Below are 21447 nucleotides of genomic sequence, written 5' to 3' on the forward strand. Positions count from 1 at the left end.
TTGGCTGCAAGGCACATGGGATCTTAACTCCCTGACCAGGGACCGAACCTACACCCCCTGAATTGGAAGGCGAAGTCTTAACCAGTGAACCACCAGGGAAGTCCCCAAAGTAATAATACTTTGGAAAATAAAACAAAGGAAGGACTCCCTCCCATCAGGAAGCTTGCACAAAACTCTCAGATAGCCTCATCCACAAGGGGGCAGAGAGCAGGAGCAAGAAGAACTACAATTCTGCAGCCTGTGGAAGGAAAACCACATTCGCAGAAAGACAGACAAAATGAAAAGGCAGAGGACCATGTACCAGATGAAGGAACAAGATAAAACCTCAAAAAAACAACTAAATAAAGTGGAGATAGGCAACCTTCCAGAATAAGAATTCAGAATAATGACATTCAAGATGATCCAGGACACCTCGGAAAAAGAATGGAGGCAAAGATCGAGAAGATGGAAGAAACATTTAACAAAGACCTAGAAGAATTAAAGAACAAACACCAGGAAGAATTAAAGAGCAAACAAACAGAGATGAACAATACAATAACTGGAATGAAAAATACACTAGAAGGAATCAATAGCAGAATAACTGAGGCAGAAGAACGGATAAGTGACCTGGAAGACAGAATGGTGGAATTCACTGCAGCAGAACAGAATAAAGAAAAAAGAATGAAAAGAAATGAAGACAGCCTAAGAGACCTCTGGCACAACATTAAACGCAACAACATTCACACTATAGGGGTCCCAGAAGGAGGAGAGAAAAGACCCAAGAAAATATTTGAAGAGATTACATTCAAAAAACTTCCCTAACATGGGAAAGGAAATAGCCACCCAAGTCCAGGAAGCACAGAGAGTCCCAGGCAGGGTAAATCCAAGGAGAAACACGCCGATGCACAGAGTAATCAAATTGACAAAAATTAAAGACAAAAAAAATTACTGAAAGCAGCAAGGGAAAAACGACAAATAACATACAAGGGAACTCCCATAAGTTAACAGCTGATTTCTCAGCAGAAACTCTACAAGCCAAAAGGGAGTGGCAGGATATATTTAAAGTGATGAAAGGAAGGAACCTACAACCAAGATTACTCTACCCAGCAAGGATCTCATTCAGATTCGACAGAGAAATCAAAAGCTTTACAGACAAGCAAAAGCTAAGAGAATTCAGCACCACCAAACCAGCTCTACAACAAATGCTAAAGGAACTTCTCTAAGTGGGAAACACAAGAGAAGAAAAGGACCTACAAAAACAAACCCAAAACAATTAAGAAAATGGTCATAGGGACATACATATTGATAATTACCTTAAACGGGAATAGATTAAATGCTCCAACCAAAAGACACAGGCTTGCTGAATGGATACAAAAACAAGACCCATATATATGCTGTCTACAAGAAACCCACTTCAGACCTAGGGACACATACAGACTGAAAGTGCGGGGATGGAAAAAGACACTCCGTACAAATGGAAATCAAAAGAAAGCTGGAGTAGCAATACTCATATCAGATAAAATAGACTTTAAAATAAAGAATGTTACAAGAGACAAGGAACGACACTACATAATGATCAACAGATCAATCCAAGAATAAGATACAACAATTATAAATATATATGCACCCAACGCAGGAGCACCTCAATTCATAAGGCAACTGCTAACAGCTATAAAAGAGGAAATCGACAGTAACACAATAATAATGAGGGACGTTAACACCTCACTTACACCAATGGACAGATTATCCAGACAGAAAATTAATAAGGAAACACAAGCTTTAAATGACACAAGAGACGTGATAGGTATAACTGATATCTATAGGACCTTCCATCCGAAAACAGCAGATTACACTTTCTTCTCAAGTGCGCACGGAACATTCTCCAGGATAGATCACATCTTGCATCACAAATCAAGCCTCGGTAAATTTAACAAAATTGAAATCATATCAAGCATCTTTTCTGACCACAACGCTATGAGATTAGAAATCAATTATAGCAAAAAAAAAACGTAAAAAACATAAACACATGGAGGCTAAACCATACGTTAGTAAATAACCAAGAGATCACGGAAGAAATCAAAGAGGAAATCAAAAAATACCTAGGGACAAATTACGATGAAAATACAACAATCCATAACCTATGGGATGCAGCAAAAGCAGTTCAAAGGGGGGAAGTTTATAGCAATAGAAGCCTACCTCAAGAAACAAGAAAAATCTCAAATAAACAATCTAACTTTACACCTAAAGGAACTAGAGAAAGAAGAACAAACAAAACCCAAAGTTAGTAGAAGGAAAGAAATCAAAAAGGTCAGAGCAGAAATAAATGAAATAGAAACAAAGAAAACAATAGCAAAGATCAATAAAACTAAAAGCTGGGTTTTAGAGAAGATAAACAAAACTGATAAACCTTTTGCCAGACTCATCAAGAAAAAGAGGGAGAGGACTCAAATCAATAAAATTAGAAATGAAAAAGGAGAAGTTATAATGGACACCACAGAAATACAAAGCATCCTAAGAGACTACTACAAGCAACTCTGTGCCAATAAAATGGACAACCTGGAAGAAATGCACAAGTTCTTAGAAAGGTATAACCTTGCAAGACTGAACCAGGAAGAATCAGAAAATGTGATCAGACCAATCACAAGTAATGAAATTGAAACTGTGATTTAAAATTTTCCAACAAACAAAAGTCCAGGACCAGATGCCTTCACAGGTGAATTCTATCGAACATTTAGAGAAGACCTAACACCCATCCTTCTCAAACTCTTCCAAAAAATTGCAGAGGAAGGAACACTCCCAAACTCATTCTATGAGGCCACCATCACCCTGATACCAAAACCAGACAAAGATACTACAAAAAAAGAAAATTACAGACCAATATCACTTATGAATATAGATGCAAAAATCCGCAACAACATACTAGCAGAGTCCAACAACACATTAAAAGGATCATACACCGTGATCAAGTGGGATTTATCCCAGGGACGCAAGCATTCTTCAGTATACGTGAATTAATCAATGTGATACACCACATTAACAAATTGAAGAACAAAAACCATATGATCATCTCAACAGATGCAGGAAAAGTTTTTGACAAAATTCAACACCCATTTATGATAAAAACTCTCCAGAAAGTGGGCCTAGAGGGGAACTACCTCAACATAATAAAGGCTGTATACAACAAACACAGCACACAACATTCTCAATGGTGCAACACTGAAAGCATTTCCTCTAGGATCAGGAACAAGACAAGGACATCCACTCTCACCACTATTATTCAACATAGTTTCGGAAGTCCTAGCCATGGAAATCAGAGAAAAAGAAATAAAAGGAATACAAATTGGAAAAGAAGAAGTAAACTTGTCACTGTTTGCAGATGACATGATACTATACATAGAGAATCCTAAAGATGCCACCAGAAAACTACTAGAGCTTATCAATGAATTTGGTAAAGTTGCAGGATACAAAATTAATGCACAGAAATCTCTTGCATTCCTATACACTAATGATGAAAAATCTGAAAGAGAAATTAAGGAAACACTCCCATTTACCACTGCAGCCAAAAGAATAAAATACCTAAGAATAAACCTACCTAGGGAGACAAAAGACCTATATGCAGAAAACTACAAGACACTGATGAAAGAAATTAAAGATGATACACACAGATGGAGAAGTATACCATGTTCTTGGATTGGAAGAATCAATATTGTGAAAATGACTATACTACCCAAAGCAATCTACAGATTCAATGCAATCCCTATCAAATTACCAATGGCATTTTTTACAGAACTAGAACAAAAAATCTTAAAATTTGTATGGAAACACAAAAGACCCCAAACAGCCAAAGCAGTCCTGAGCGAAAAAAAACAGAGCTGGAGGTATCAGACTCCCTGACTTCAGACTATACTACAAAGCTACAGTAATCAAGACAATGTGGTACTGGCACAAAAACAGAAATACAGATAAATGGAACAGGATAGATAGTCTAGAGATAAACTCACGCACCTATGGTCAACTAATCTATGACAAAGGAGGCAAAGATATACAATGGAGAAAAGACAGTCTGTTCAATAAGTGGTGCTGGGAAAACTGGACAGCTACATGTAAAAGAATGAAATTAGAACACTCCCTAACACCATACACAAAAATAAACTCAAAATGGATTAAAGACCTCAATGTAAGGCCAGACACTATAAAACTCTTAGAGGAAAACATAGGCAGAACACTCTATGACATAAATCACAGGAAGATCCTTTTTGACCCACCTCCTAGAGAAATGGAAATAAAAGCAAAAATAAACAAATGGCACCTAATGAAACTTAAAAGCTTTTGCACAGCAAAGGAAACTACTAACAAGCTGAAAAGACAACTCTCAGAATGGCAGAAAATATTTGCAAATTAAGCAAGTGACAAAAGTTTAATCTCCAAAATTTACAAGCAGCTCATGCAGCTCAGTATCAAAAAAAAAAAAAAAAACTCCACCCAATCCAAAAATGGGCAGAAGACTTAAAGAGACATTTCTCCAAAGAAGACATACAGATGGGCAATAAGCACATGAAAAGCTGCTCAACATCACTAATCATTAGAGAAATGCAAATCAAAACTACAATGAGGGGCTTCCCTGGTGGCGCAGTGGTTGAGAGTCCACCTGCTGATGCAGGGGACACGGGTTCATGCCCCAGTCCAGGAAGATCCCACATGCCACGGAGCGGCTGGGCCCATGAGCCATGGCCACTGAGCCTGCGCGTCCAGAGCCTGTACTCCGCAAGGGCAGAAGCCACAACAGTGAGAGGCCCACGTACCGCAAAAAAAAAAAACTACAATGAGGTATCACCTCACACCAGTTAAAATGGGCAAATCTATAAACAATAAATGCTGGAGAGGGTGTGGAGAAAAGGGAACCCTCTTGCACTGTTGGTGGGAATGTAAATTGATACAGCCACTATGGAGAACAGTATGGAGTTTCCTTAAAAAACTAAAAATAGAATTACCATAGGACCCAGCAATCCTACTAGTGGGCATATACCCAGAGAAAACCATAATTCAAAAAGACACATGCACCCCAATGTTCACTGCAGCACTATTTACAATAGCTAGGTCATGGAAGCAACCTAAATGCCCATCAACAGACGAATGGATAAAGAAGATGTGGTACATATATACAATGGAATATTATTCAACCATAAAAAGGAACGGAATTCGGTCATTTGTAGAGACATGGATGGATCTACAGACTGTCATACAGAGTCAAGTAAGTCAGAAAGAAAAAACAAATATCGTATATTAACACATATACGTGGAACCTAGAAAAATGGTACAGATGAACCACTTTGCAGGGCAGAAATAGAGACACAGATGAAGAGAACAAACATATGGACAGCAATGGGGGAAAGTGGTGGCGTGGTGGTGGCGGGATGAATTGGGAGATTGGGATCGACAAATATACACTAATATGTATAAAATAGATAGCTAATAAGAATCTGCTGTATAAAAAAATAAATAAAATAAAATTGGTTGTGGTGATGGTTTCACAACTCTGTGAATGTAGTCAAAACCAATGAATTATATACTTTAGGTAAATTGTATGGTATGTGAATTATATCTCAATAAAGCTGTTACCAAAAATACAATAAATAAATAAAACGAAGGAGTAGAGCAAGACTACAGGGGAGCTGTGTCAGATTTGGTGATCATTTCTCTGAGGTGGTAACAACATTTCAGCAAAGATGTGAAAAATCAAAAGTAGAAAACTAAAAGATGTAAAAGAGGGCCTTCAGAAGGAAACAAGTGTAAAGAAACTAAAAGGAAAACATCCTGATATGTTTGAGAAATAGCAAAAAGGCTGATGTTATTAAGTGAATACGCGGTAGGAAATGAGTCCTGAGAAGCAGACAAGGGCCAGGTCACACACAGCCTTGTAACACATGATAAGCAGTTTGGGGAGGTAATGGGTGCTTCAAGCAAGATAATGACATGATTTGATTTATATATACTAAATGCCACAGGGAGAAGAGACTATAACGAAAGCCCTCTCCAGGCAGATTGTTCCATATGTTTGGAAAGCATTTCTCTGGGCTTTATCCAGGGGACAAACACCAGAAGCTCAAAATAGAGCAAGGGCCGGGAAACTGATGAATACTCCAGGCACTCCTTCGTTCTTCATATTCATTTACTTGGAGTCTGGTATATTTCTGAAACTTCTACATATACTTTCCAATGTGATTTCTTCTCCTAGTTTCTCTATCAATCCAATCTCACTGTTTCCTATCTTTCAGAAATTCACTGAAGTCTATCAGCTGATGGCAATCTTTCTCAAGTACTACCTTTAAAAAAACTTACCTAACTTATCTACTAACACATTCACTCAGAGTCCTCTGTACTCAAGAGTCCTGCCAAGTAGACACAAATATCCAGCAGACCTGCACACAACTGACCTCCTTTAAGGCTCCCTTTAAAGTAACCCTAAGAGAGCCTTTTAGCTCTCACAATTCAGGCATCAGCACAAATCACATTTCTGTGGCCAAAAAAACTGCAAACAACCACACCTTCTCTGTTGGACTTCCTGTGGACAGACAAAAGCCATCACCATGTTGGTTAACTCCCTCCATAAATAAACAGCCCGGCCAACTGACTGTGGTAAAGTTGGTGAATTCTTCTGGCTACTTTATTTGGGAGGCATGACTAGCACATCATGGTACTGTCAGCTGTAGGAATATTTATAGCAACTTTACACTAAACAGAATACTATCAGAACTTACTGAGAAAGAATATTTTAAAAAATACATTTAGGCTATACCAAATTCTTAACAGGAAAAAATATTTTATCAGGAATAGATTCTCCGAAAAGAACTGTTTTTACAATTTCTAACCTTATTTCTTGGAAAATCATCCTTTGAAGTTGTCTGTAAAATTATCCTTAATAAAAATTAACACAGGGCTTCCCTGGTGGCACAGTGCTTAAGAATCTGCCTGCCAATGCAGGGGACACGGGTTCAAGCCCTGGTCCGGGAAGATCCCACATGCCGTGGAGCAACTAAGCCTGTGTGCCACAACCACTGAGCCTGCACTCTAGAGTCCGCAAGCCACAACTATTGAAGCCCACGTGCCTAGAGCCTGTGGTCCACAACAAGAGAAGCCACCGCAATGAGAAGCCCGCGCGCCGCAACAAAGAGTAGCCCCCGCTCGCTGCAAATAGAGAAAGCCTACGCACAGCAACGAAGACCCAACGCAGCCAAAAATAAATAATAAAATAAATTAAAAAAAAACTTTTCCCCACAAGCTTCCAATAAAATTGGGAGATAGCGTTCCACAGGAAAAATTCCAAAACCACAGTATAAAGTATTGAGAAGGAACGAGTTCATCTGAATTAGAGTGTCATAATGACCTTAATAATAATCCAACAGTTCTACTACATTCCTTCCAACCCTCTTTGGACCTCTCTTCAGTTTTTAGTAACGTGTCAGTCACAAAGCATAAGAGTTTCTCTAATGCATGGAGATCCAGACTCCATAGAACTCTCAGCCTCCAAAACTTTATCTCCACCCTCCTTTAATCTAAAGTTAACATTTCTAAGAGAATCACATTTTTTTCTATAGGTGCTGTGGCCTGACACATGGTATACTCCAACATGAATGTTCTATAAATGTGTCTATACTACCCATTTTCTAAAGTCAAAATTCTATATAACATTCTATATATCCTTCCATCACATGTATCTATCAATCCACTCTCCAGTATTTGAACAAAACTTACTACACGCTATATTAACAGAAGTGAGTCTTTTGAAATGCATGTCTTTAGCTCTCAGAACTATAAAATCTAGGTACAAATCTTTTATTAATATTTTACTTCGAATTTATTTATTCCTTCAAAAATCCATCAGCCAAAACACCATCACACATAATTTCAGGGCTGTCATTCAGTACACAGAGTAAAGAACAGTGAAGTAAGTTTTAACACTTGCTATTTTACCCTTTTCAACATAATTCATCTCTGTTAGAAGCAGGCTTGGCAAGCTTGAAGCATGAACTCTGGAGTCTGACTCTTAGGTTCAAATCCCAGTTCTGGCACTGATGAGTGGTGTGGGAGCTTAGACAAGTTATTTAACTTTTCTGAGCCTCATTTACTTCATCTGTAAAATGGGAAAAATAATAATTAGTGTTTTTCTCATAAACTTGTCATAGGTTTAAATGAGTTAATATCTATAAAGCTCTTAGAATAGTGTCTGGCACATAGTTACGATGATATAACTGTTAAAGAAAAATAAAATAAAGAAATATCTTAGACATAAGCTAAACAGACTCAGGACAGAAATGTGGTCTTCAGTGAAAGTCAATTCATTAGTTCCTCTTAGTTTTTCAAAGGGCAAAATATTGAAATTATTAAAGGTAAGGTCCAGGGACTTCCTTGGAGGTCCAGTGGTTAAGACTTCACCTTCCAATGCAGGGGGTGCAGGTTCAATCCCTGGTGGGGGAGCTAAGATCCCATATGCCTTGTGGCCGAAGGCCAAAAAACCAAAACAGATGCAATACTGTAACAAATTCAGTAAAGACTTTTAAAATGATCCACATCAAAAAAAAAATCTTAAAAACAAAACAAAACAAAACCCAACAACAGCAACAAAAAAGGTAAGGTCCAAATAACAAGAGATTGCTGTGAGAGATTAAACAAGTTGGGCCTATAGCTGATACTCTTTGTCCCTGGCTTTGATTCCAACACTCTGCACAAGAACTTCCTTCCAAGTCCTCAAGGAAAGCTGTTTTCAAGCTCCTGGGCAATAAAACATTGAGTATCAATCACGTCCTGTTACTTAGCAAATATGAACTCATCATGGTCACAAATACTTTCAGGAGATCCAACTGTGAGTTGTGAGTTACTAATAACTAACATTTATGTAATGTTGTTCATGGGTCAGGCACTGTTCTAAGTACTTTACATATATTAACTCTTTTAATCCTCTCAATAAGTCTGTAAGATATGTACTATTTACTATTATCACCATTTTACAGATGAGAAAACTGAAGCATAGAGAGTAACTCAACCAAGGTCATATACCTAATAACTCACCAACCTGGAATTCAAGCCCAGGCAGCCTAGCTTCAAAGCCTGAGGTTTTAAAACATAGCTTCGTGCCTCAGTACAGAACATCACAGACAGGACTAATGATTTTTAAAAGCTGACCAAGTTAAAAATATATGCTGGCCACCGCAATGAGAAGCCCGTGCACCGCAACGAAGAGTAGCCCCAGCTCACTGCAACTAAAGAAAGCCTGCACACAGCAACGAAGACCTAATGCAGCCAAAAATAATTAATTTATTTATTTAAAAAAACGTATGCTATGTCATGCTACAGTCACCAATAGCCAGAACTCACAAGCCAGGTAATGAGAAGATACTAAGAAAGCCAGTTTTCTTCTTTATTCATTCTTCTCCCAGGCCTCCCAAATAAATATGAGTTAATACAAGAGAAATGCTTTAAATAGTGCCTGGCACATAGTAAGTGCTCATTACGTGTTAAGAGGAGGTAGTGGTAAAAACAGTAGTGTATGCCTGCTGACCCTGTCTCACTCTAATAGCTGTGATATGCTAGGAACTGCTGATATCTCTACCATCTTTCCCCCTTTATGATTAGAGGAAATGAATCAGGATAATAAATAAATACGGTCCACTGTAACAAATCCTAATGACTCTTCAATTGTGTTATTTTGACCTGACTATATACACACTCCTTGGCTCTCTTTTCTTGGTTTACAAAGACTGGAATGGGGCCAGAAAAAAGCAGAATAAAGCAGCTTTGTAACCTTTTGATTAGTTGCCAAGAGCAGAAGCAAGGTTTGTAAAGGAACTTAATCAAACTAAACTTTGACTGTCAGATGGAAACTAGAAAAGGATTCTAATGATAAAAGCTCTACACATGACCAAGCGTTGGCAACCTCATGATTCTGTATCACTGCAGTTTTTTAAATGATGTGCCTAGACACAGAGTAAAGGACAGAGGTGACAGTAACAATAATTGGGGCAACAGGGTCTCCCTCTCTCAACTGTTCTGCACTATTATTTAGGTTAAAAGATTAAGAAAATCAAGATATATTTCAGTGAAAAAAAACCTAACAAACCCAAACATCTCCAATTCCCAAAAACCAATATTGGAACAAATCTAGCAGCCACTAGAATTTTTCAAACGGCAGGTTCAACACATTACTGGGTTATCATATCCATTTAGTGGATACCAACAGTTTGTTTTGAATGAAATGTAATTAAACAAAATAAATAGAAAATATTACAATTCATCACCAATAGTAAAAATAAATATTGTTTCATGAAATGTCTGTTTCAATTTTAAATATTAATATGTACATATATGTGTATAAGTACTGGATGACAATGAAAAATGCATCTTATAGTGGGTTGTGATCAAAAAACTTTGAATGCCATTTTACCCAAAGATTTTAAGAAACTGACCAGGGACTTCCCTGGTGGTCCAGTGGTTAAGACTCCGTGCTCCCAATGCATGGGGGCCGGGTTTGACCCCTGGTCAGGGAGCTAGATTCCGCATGCCACAACTAAAGATCTCGCACACTGCAACTAAGACCCCGTGCAGCCAAGATAAATGTTTTTAAAAAATTAAAAATTAAAAAACTGACCAGTCAAAAAGGAGGGAAATATCCACTTCAAGCTACATGTGAAAGAACACTCAAAGTTTTAGTGGTTCTCTAAATTACAGTTTTTTAAAGGCAAGCCTCTGAAAATGAACAAAAAAGGAAAAAGGAACCATCTGGGCAAGAATCAATAGTTTACCATAGTTATTCCAAATAAGCACCAATTTCATCGAATGAGACGTACCAACACTAAATATTACTAACAGGAGATAAACAGAAATGAGATAAAGCAAAGATTTTCAGTTCATCTAGCTATTAAATACCACACCAACATGACAGATGGTGCATAAGCAAAAGCTCTAGTACTCACTCTCAAGAACACTTATTTTTTAATGTTATCTAATCACTGCTTCCTAACCTATAGCAAAGTTAAGAACTGATGAAAAGGAAAAACAGATTTGAAAAACTCAGTGAAGTAATAACACACTGATTACTAGGGTATGTTTTCTAATAAGATATGTATGTACTCTTTTGTATCCTAAAATGTTCTCTAAATTCTGAAATATTTCAAGAAAAAATCATACACATGCATTTTGGATTATGCTGTCAGTAAAGAGAGTGAGATGATCATATTAATATAATCAATCTAGTAGGAAAAAAATTAACATCGTTGTGCTAAATTAAAATGCCCTCTTATTTTGAAAAAAGGAGGAACAACAGGTGAATCTGACCTAAATCTTTTTCAACTACTACGGAAACTAAAGAATAAGTTCAATTCCACCTAAGAGCTAATCATTCTAATTTATTCCATAGTAACAGTGCTGATAGCAACAAACTACCAATTTTCCTAAATTCAGTAATTGCTACATTATTAAATTTCAGGTGAAAGGAAACTATTGAAATTTTAGAAAATAAACTGATTATCTAACCCACATATAAAAGAGAGTTGCTTTTGAAACAAAAATCAAATGTTTAAATCAAAGTAAAGAACATTCTAAATACCAGTAAGTAAATCATCATAGCAAAGTTTACACTTTTCAGCTCAATAACAATACTTTTCTGACAGAGGAAAAAAAAAAATCAAGACAAAAGCTACTATTAAAAATCAGTGCACTTAATTAACATGTCTGAATTAATAAAGGGGGTTTAATAGTATATAAGAATGAAAATAAGTAGTATCCCTAACCAAGTGTCACTTCTGACCAGAAACAACAGTTGTTTTTTTGTTAACCAGATTCCATGATTCTCAATTGTATTCAAAAATACTCAGAACACGTAAGTCCCAGGCTCTTCCATTAAGCTGCGCTCAACTGATATAAAATCATCTCCTTCCCTTAGAGATGCAACAAAATTTTTAAATCTGGAAATAATAAAGTACAAAAAAGTAACAGTAATATGATTAACAATATTCTAAATGATTATTTGCATTTTTATTTAAAAAGGAATTGTTTTATGAAAGTACACCTCCTCTTTTCTAAAGTAAAAATAAAAAGACTAATTTAAATGTATTACTCTAAACATGGTAGTCCTAAAGAAATGGATGCACTTAATTTTGTACAAATTTCCAAATCTCAAAATGAGACTAGAGGTAAGTCAGAAATTTCAGCTTTAGTCTTCTGTTTTATATTTCAAAGTTGTTAAATTCATATTGGGGACAGTAAGATTTCAGAGTTCAAGACTATTACATAAATTTATTTAACATTCGGCAAATCAGAGAAAGGGAAAAAATTAATGTCAAGGGGTAAACATTTTAGTAACATAGAATGCATTTTATTAAATAAACTGCCTTTTCTCCAAATAACTCAAAAGTAATTAACTTCCATATGATAATTTTTTTAAGAGGGAAGGATATGGATATTACTTGCTTTCTTAATATGTGTTTTTTGCCATCTAAGAAACCTAGGTAGTAAAGGGTTTGCAATTTGCCTTAAGCCAGCATTTATAAAAGGACCAGGTAAAACCCCTCTCTAACGTTCCCAACCAAATGAAGTATTCTTCTGTGTTTCAGAGAAATGGGATTCTTTAACTGTTTTAACCTATGAAGGAAGAAATCATTAAACTAGTAGAACTTTGTACAAAAAGGTCATGAACTCTGGAGCTAGAAAAACTAAGTTCAAATCCACCTCTCCTGCCAACTAGCTGTGTTACTTTGGGCAAATTGTGTAACTTCTGTGCCTTGGTTTTCTCATTTGTAAATGGAGATAAATATAGTACTTAATTCATAGTGTTGTAAGGATTAAAGCGTTAATACTATACGTAAACCACTTGGTAATTCCTGGCACAGAGTAAGTGCTACACAAAATGTGCTTTTTTAAAAAAATTACTGCTTTACCACTACAGATTTTTACAGTTCAGCTGTGAAAAAGTTTCCCAAATGAAAATTATTTAATTGTATGTATAAAGACATGACTTTATTTATATTAATTAAGCTGTGATACAGATTAATGCAAGAACCTTAAACTCAAATAATGAAATCACTGAGTGTTTTGAAAATAGAAAATCATAAAATCTAGTTAAAAAAATCATATGCCGTTGTACTGATAAGAATTGACACCTTCTTAGGATTAAAGCTTATTTTCATTCTAATATGTTAAGTCTTTTTTTTTCCCTACACCCTGGTGATGCAGGTTATGTTTACTCTTATAGTTTAATTCAGATATATCCAAATAAAGTCAAATCCAGAATCTAAGTGTAAATGCCAGCCTTGTATAATGTCATCTAGTTCATATGAACTGTCTATATATGTAATATAACTGTACATAGTAGGTATCCATAAAAAATTTGCTGAAAGGAATGTATTACAAAGATTATTACTATTTCCTAACTACTATAAAACTATTTGTTTTTATTCCCTAGGAAATAAAAACAAATCTAACTAGTACAAATATTAACCAAGCTAATAAGTTAAAGTGCATCCAACACAATCTGTAGCAAGATCTTTAAGATATTAAACACTGACAGCCTTGGGCTAATCTGTTAATTAACTTACAATAAGTCAGCACTATCCACAGTTCCTCTTCTGGTTTAAAATACTACTACATATTTAAAAGGGGAAAATAGCAAAGATAAATTTTATGAAGCCCATATTTCAAATATCCTTTTAAATATACTATAAATAATAGAGAAAATACCCTAATTATTTCTACATTTAATAATTAGATACCCTAGGACTTAGGTTAATGGGATCAAATAAAAATATCAAGATGACCATGTCACTGCTGTTTGCTGTGTTCTCTGCCAATAAAACATATCAATAAGGCAGTTTTTGCTTAAGCCATATATTCTGTACAAGAACATGCACCTGTATTTTTAAGTTAATCTGCAGATAGAAAGTCCACATATTTTTCCACTTTACTATAAATATTACAATTCGGCCCCTTGGTATAAACCAATTAAATGAATGTATTGGAGACACAAGAGGGAAGGGATATGGGAACAGATGTATATGTATAACTGATTCACTTTGTTATAAAGCAGAAACTAATACACCATTGTGAAGCAATTATACTCCAATAAAGTTGTAAAAAAAAAATGAATGTGTTGGAAAAAATAAAAACTATTCTTAATATCCTTAAATACATTTGGAACTATTTCTATGTTGAACTATATTCTATGTTGAACAATTCTGAACTATTCTTCCTCCATTTAAATCACAAAGAAGTTAAAATATCCTGCTATTATATGCAGAACACAAAAATCTTTTAGACAACTACCAAAAAAGAAGTTCTATGAGCCTTTTGTCTGTAAACAAAACAAAAAGAAAGAAGTCATGGAGTGGCTTAGGCAGATCACAGAAACCATCATACCGCAAGGTACAAATGACCAGGACACTGTAAAAATTTAAAATTTTTAAAACTGCATTTTCCTTAAAACATATCCTAGGGTTCAAGGATAAAAATTAAAATATGTAAAACAAAGTACAGTAGCAAGTAAAATGACAAAATATAACAATCAAAAATAATCAAACAAAAAAACCCTGCAGGCATAAAACTAATATGCATAAATGTATTTTAAATTGAGCCATCAGGGTTACAAACTAAGACTCTGCCAAACTAAAGCAGAAATTTTTATAGAAAACCGACAGTCATTCCACTCCTGAGCTTTAAAAACAAATACACTATGTTGTCTCTAGTGATATTTTTTCCTTTGGCAGCTAAGCAAGAGGTGTAGGCTTTTCAGTAATCAGAAAGTCCATCACTGTTCTGTACAAACAATAGGACCATGAATACAACTGTTCCAATGAGACCACAGGATGTTCGTTTCACGTAAGAACTTTTATGCAGAATTTGTATCATAATAGGCCAAAGAGATTTTAGAAGAAAAGAGAGAGAGAAAGAGACTCCCTAAGACTTTTCAACTTCTACTTCTGTACAACACAGTTTCTTTCTGGAGTCCCTCTTTGAAGGCAAAATGACTTCGGCCTTGAATTTTAAATTCTGCATCATAGATTTCTTAACCTAAAATGTTTATTCCTATGACATAAATTTTTTGAAATGAACCACTAAATACAATATTGTGCTCTCCAGCCTACAGCTTTGAAAGAACTAAAACCCATTTCTCTAAACACATGAATAGGACTTATTTGTGAAAAATGACAAATTGGGGAAAACACCACCAATTTAAACCGTGATTTCCGTATTTTATAAAACAAAGGGATAAGTTTGAACTGTTATGGTTCCCTCCAGCTGTGAACTATAGAAATCAATCTAGATTTAAACAGACATGCTGAAGAAGTAAAAAGTTCAGAAATGAAAAAGGTTGAAAGAGGGCCTTGCAGCAATCCAAATATGGGTATGTATGTACAAAAAAAAAAGGGTCCACCAGCCTGGAGGTAAGAAAACATAGAGTGTCAGCCCATATTCATTGGGGTTAGTTTTTAAAGATTGGGAAATGATGAGGCCAGGATGAACAGAAGCTAGAGTTTCCAATGTAGGTGCTGGGGAGGAAGTACTAGTAAGGAGCTTTCAAAAGGGCTTCCCTCAGCAGTGAAATAAGTCCTGAAAGCCAACCAGAAGGGTCCTTCTCTGTGGCTTCTAGGACTAATACAGCCAAGCTCCAAAGTCCTTTGCTAAAAACAGCTGAAGGGATCAGCCCAATTTTGGAATACGCCAAGGTCTATGCTATGCTTGCATATGTATATGTCTCATATAATGAAGGAGACTTTTCTATAACTTATTAGTCAAAAGAAAAGCATATGCTAAAAGCTGTATTTATTCTGTTCACTGAAGTACTAAATTTTAGAGCACACTTTACATGAGAACAGAAACTGATCACACAAAAACATTTGTAATCAAATGCTAGACATACACCATAAATATTGGAAAGACAAAAATAACAATTATCCAACTCTGTGTCTCAAAATATACCTCAGATAACAAATTTTGGAAAACAGGACACTAACCGTTATTAAAACTAATCCCTTCATTTTAGAGATGACTAAAAGCCTACAGAGACATTTAAGAAATTTACGAGAAACTGAAGTCTCAAAATGAGAAAAAGATGGTTTTAAGACGGTGAAAACAGTAAAGAAAAAAAGAGTCAGAAGAATATGCTAAGCAATAAAGTAATGTGATGTCTGGTCTATGAAGAAACAAGAAGAAAAACAGAAAACTTGTCAATACAGTAACAATGAAGAAACAATGTATAAGAAGCAAAGATACACATGCACACTGAGTTCAACTAAAGAAAATGTACTTCGAAATTACTATAATGAACTATTTAGCAGAAATTTTTTCAGTAACAGTACACTAAAATTTTTGGCAATAAGCTTAAAAATCTGGGGCTAATAATCTCCCAAGAAACTCTGTCCTCCATCATAGCAGCTGTCCTATAAGTAAAGCCCGTGCAGAAAACAGAGCTGATCATCCCAGAACATCCGCATTTTTGCCTCAGCTGTGCATATCCATTCTCATGGTATAGAGAACAAGAAAATGACGTCCTCATGACCTGTCGATTAACAAGATGACTCAAGCCCAATCTGCCAGCAATTCCGAGTGCCTGCCACCTGTTAGCCTGCTCTAGCGAAAGCCCCCAAAACTGTGCTCCAGCGAAGAACTGGGAACGCCTTTCTTGTTCCCTGATCATGGAAACTACCAGAGTTCAGTCTAACCCAGCGCCTTAAGGAAAACTTCCCCCAGGCCGGGCAAATCTGCCCAGATCCGGGATTGGGCAAAGGCCTCCTTTAGCGAAGAAAAGGAGGGAGAACCCTAGGCGAAGCACAAATGTCACCTACTCGTCCCGGGAGGGGTAGGGGTCAAGGATGAAGAAAGTTGGAGAACCAGGACCTAGGACCCCAGAGAGAGACAGGCTCAGTTTCGCAGTGGAGCAGGGTGAGCACAACGAGGAGGTGGGCCGTCCTGCTGGGTGAAAAAACAGCAAGATCCCAGGATCAACGGTCGGGGAAGAGAGGTGCTAAAGTTAGAGAAACCGAGGGGCAGTGGCTTAGGGAAGCGCTGAGGCGAAAAGGCAAGAAACCAGGGCTTTTAAAAGGCGGATGAGGCGGAGGAAAAATAGCAAGGCGAGAGGTGAGCGGCGACAAAACAGGCTCAGCTGAGGGGAAAGAGGCGAGGCCGGCGTGGGGGGGAAGGAATGAAATGAGCTCAGGAAGCATTGCAGGGACAAGGGACAGGCAAAGAGAACCCCCACCCACAGGGGCCGGGACACAACTCTTGACCCGTCCCTCTACAGGCTGTATTCGACCGACCGCACTCAGACCCTGTCGGCAGCGGAGACTCACCCAAAGGCTGCAGAGGCCCCACAGCAGGACATGGGGACCGGTCCAAACACACAGGAGAACCAAGCGGCTGCAGGAAACGGCAGCGTTAGTGTGACCCGGATGCGCATCCCTAGAAACCGGAAGTTGGCGGCCAGGGTCATCACACAATCCACACCTCGTTCCAACAGAAGCCTTTGGGCGCATGTGTCAGGCCTCACGGGGAGGGGCGGGGAAGCGCCTAGACCCCGCCCACTCGGCCGTCCCGGGAGCCCCGCCCCTGGTTACGGCCCTCCCGACCCCTCGGTGGTGCTTGGGGTGGGCAGGTTGGTTCATACGGCTCCTGGTTACCACTGGGGCCCAAGCAGCCCCGGTTAAAAAAAAAAAAATACTCAGCACTCATGTTTCAAGAAGGTGTTTCAAGTTGCGTGTAATTCCTTTCTCTCTAAAGCGAAAGTGAAATGTTGGACGTATTTGGTAGATTTAGAAAAACTGGGGGAGGAAGAATCGCTAGGAAATTCTGGAAGGCACTTGGAGGGGAGGCTAGCCCAAGGTCATGGTTTTATTCCGGTATTAGTTTATTCCTAATATTGTATTGAGCTACCAGTTAACTTCTATTTCGTGCACAATATTTTATGTAATAATTTAATCAGAAACAAGGTTTTTAAATGCTTCGTTAACGTTAAATTACCCCAGTATGGAAAAGGAGCAGGGTTGAATTAAGGTTTTGTGGGGGCCTGAAGTTTATTCAATTCGGGGGCTCTCTTTAAGGAAACCCACAATTACAAATACAATATTAGGTCTAAAAATGAATCTTTAGTGTTACCAAAGAAATCACAAATCACAAGTTTTTAAAATTTCATAAATAACACAAAATCCAGAAAAAGTAAACACTATTAGTTGATACACCTTTAAAGTACGTTTTTTTCCTACATTTTTTGGCTGTATCTTCTTTGATCACCTTTTCCTATGACAATTTACCAAGCAATATCATTTACCGAGATCCTTGACTCCTGTCTCTGACACCATACATCTAAATCATCTGCAAATTCTGCAGGATCTACCTTTAAAATCTGTCCAGATTACGACTATTTACTGCCTCTGTTGGTATAAGCCACAGTTAATGTGTGGCCGTTTGCTGTTTTTTTGGGTTTTTTTTTTGCAGTACGCGGGCCTCTCACTGTTGTGGCCTCTCCCGTTGCGGAGCACAGGCTTCGGACGCGCAGGCTCAGCGGCCATGGCTCACAGGCCCAGCCGCTCCGCGGCACGTGGGATCTTCCCGGGCCGGGGCACGAACCCGTGTCCCCTGCATCGGCAGGCGGACTCTCAACCACTGCGCCACCAGGGAAGCCCCGTTTGCTGTTTTTATACACTTGCCCTTCCAGGGTCTATTAACACAGCAGCAGTGGGCTCCTGTTAAAACCTTAATCAGATCAGGTCCCTCCTCCAGGGGATTCCTATTTCAAAGTGAAAACCAGAATCCTGCATAAGCCTAGAGGACCCTCAAGACTTGGCAGTACAAATAACCTCATCTCCTACTCTTTCCATTATCCCTCTTTTCAAGGCACATTGGCCTCTTTGCTATTCTTCTAACCTGCACATAGACTCAGGGTATTTGTGCTTGCTGATCCCTCTACCCAGAATGTTCTTCCTCCAGATAACTGCATCTTTCACCCTATCACTTCCTTTACATCTTGGTTCAAAAGTCACCCTCTCAATGAGAACTTTCCTAACACTATATTTAAAATTAAAGTATTACCCACAAAAATAAACTCAAAATGGATTAAAGACCTAAATGTAAGGCCAGACACTATAAAACTCTTAGAGGAAATCATAGGCAGAACACTCAATGACATAAATCACAGCAAGATCCTTTTTGACCCACCTCCTAGAGACTTGGAAATAAAAACAAAAATAAACAAATGGTACCTAATGAAACTTAAAAGCTTTTGCACAGCAAAGGAAACCATAAACAAGATGAAAAGACAACCCTCAGAATGGGAGAAAATATTTGCAAATGAAGCAACTGACAAAGGATTAATCTCCAAAATTTGCAAGCAGCTCATGCAGCTCAATATCAAAAAAACAAACAACTCAATCCAAAAGTGGGCAGAAAACCTAAATAGGCATTTCTCCAAAGAAGATATACAGATTTCCAACAAACACATGAAAGGATGCTCAACATCACTGATCATTAGAGAAATGCAAATCAAAACTACAATGAGGTATATCACCTCACACCGGTCAGAATGGCTATCACCAAAAAATCTACAAACAATAAATGCTGGAGAGGGTGTGGAGAAAAGGGAACCCTCTTGCACTGTTGGTGGGAATGTAAATTGATACAGCCACTATGGAGAACAGTATGGAGGTTCCTTAAAAAACTAAAAATAGAACTACCATATGACCCAGCAATCCCACTACTGGACATATACCCTGAGAAAACCATAATTCAAAAAGAGTCATGCACCACAATGTTCACTGCAGCACTATTTCCAATAGCCAGGACATGGAAGCAACCTAAGTGTCCATCAACAGAAGAATAGATAAAGAAGATGTGGCACATATATACAATGGAATATTACTCAGCCATAAAAAGAAACAAAATTGAGTTATTTGTAGTGAGGTGGATGGACCTAGAGTCTGTCCTACAGAGTGAAGTAAGTCAGAAAGAGAAAAACAAATACCGTATGCTAACACATATATATGGAATCTTAAAAAAAAAAAAGTGGTTCTGAAGAACCTAGGGGCAGGACAGGAATAAAGATGCAGACGTAGAGACTGGACTTGAGGACACAGGGAGGGGGAAGCGTAAGCTGGGATGAAGTGAGAGAATGGCATGGACATATATACACTACCAAATATAAAATAGATAGCTAGTAGGAAGCAGCCGCATAGCACAGGGAGATCAGCTCAGTGCTTTGTGACCACCTGGAAGGGTGGGATAAGGAGGGTGGGAGGGAGACGCAAGAGGGAGGAGATATGGGGACGTATGTATATGTATAACTGATTCACTTTGTTATACAGCAGAAACTAACACACCATTGTAAAGCAATTATACTCCAATAAAGATGTTTAAAAAAAATTAAAGTATTACCATCCTCCCTGCACTTCCTAGCCCAGTTCCCTCACTTAATTTTTTTATAATAACATTTTTCCCGTCCAACAATTTGCTAGTGAATTTGGTTTAACATCTCGCCCCCACCCCCATCACCCTCCCCTTCCTCCCCCCACCAGAATGTGAGCTCCATGAGGGCACGCATGTTTGTCTGTTTTGTTCACAGATGTATTTCAGTACCAGAACAGAACCTTGCACGTGGAGGGCACCCAATAAATGTTTGTTGACTAAAAGGATCAATTGCTCATTTACTTTGCTTCTGCTCATCCAAAACCATGCAAGCTGAGCCACCAACTCCACCAGGGGGAGTACATGAGTAACCAATGTGATATCCCCAGAAAAGTTTTTTCTAAAGCATATACATACACATAATTCTAAAACACACCTACAAGAAAGCACACAAATACCTCCCCAGAGCAAAGAATGCTGGCCCTACTATCAATAAAAACCCTCCAATGTCTTCACAGTCCCTTAAGAATAAAACCCAAGCTCTTTACTATGGTCTACAGGACCCTTCTTGGCCTGCCCTTCCTAACTCTCTGATGTCATTTCCAGCCTCCCTTACCCTCACGTACAGCCATCCTGTTCTTCTTTGTGCTTCTTGCCTCAGGGTCTAAGCAAATACCCTTTCTGCTCTCTTGAACACTCTTCTCCAAACCTTCCAATGAATTATTCCTTCTGCTACTTTCAGTTCTGAAGGCTTCACACAGGCCCCCATTACCCCCATCTCCCGTCTAAAGTAGCTCTTCCATCCCCTTCTCATACCTTATCTTTTCTCCATGGTCCCTATCACTATCTGAAATTACCTTGTTTATTTATCGTCTGTCACTAGAAAGTAAGCTCCATGGGGGTCTATATCTCTCTTGTTCACTGCTGAATTCTCAGCACTAGAAGAATGACTGGCACATAGTAGGTGTTCAATAAACAAAACAAGTAATTACTAATATTTACTGAAGCTTTACTCTGTGTTACTTACCATACACAGTAAATATATAAATGCTCATATTTCTCTTTTAATCCTCCCAACATTCTTGGGAAGTA

General features: G+C 37.9%; 1 protein-coding gene across 6 annotated transcripts in view; it reads right to left on the bottom strand.

Moving 5' to 3' along the window:
* Positions 1–17397, bottom strand: part of EYA3 (EYA transcriptional coactivator and phosphatase 3) — a 104012-nt gene extending 86615 nt beyond the window's left edge. For 3 of the 6 annotated variants that reach the window (XM_082614542.1, XM_082614536.1, XM_082614537.1), the window contains exons 1-2: positions 17313–17397; positions 7951–8110 (exon numbers count right to left, since the gene is read on the bottom strand). The gene's annotated coding sequence lies outside the window, so the exon portion shown is untranslated. The remainder of the gene's footprint in view (positions 1–7950; positions 8111–17312) is intronic. The other 3 variants (XM_082614538.1, XM_082614539.1, XM_082614540.1) reach the window with 1 other exon arrangement.
* Positions 17398–21447: the final 4050 nt, after the last annotated feature.

Source organism: Mesoplodon mirus (assembly GCF_964341445.2).
Source record: "Mesoplodon mirus genome assembly, chromosome: 3".
Taxonomy (NCBI): domain Eukaryota; kingdom Metazoa; phylum Chordata; class Mammalia; order Artiodactyla; family Ziphiidae; genus Mesoplodon; species Mesoplodon mirus.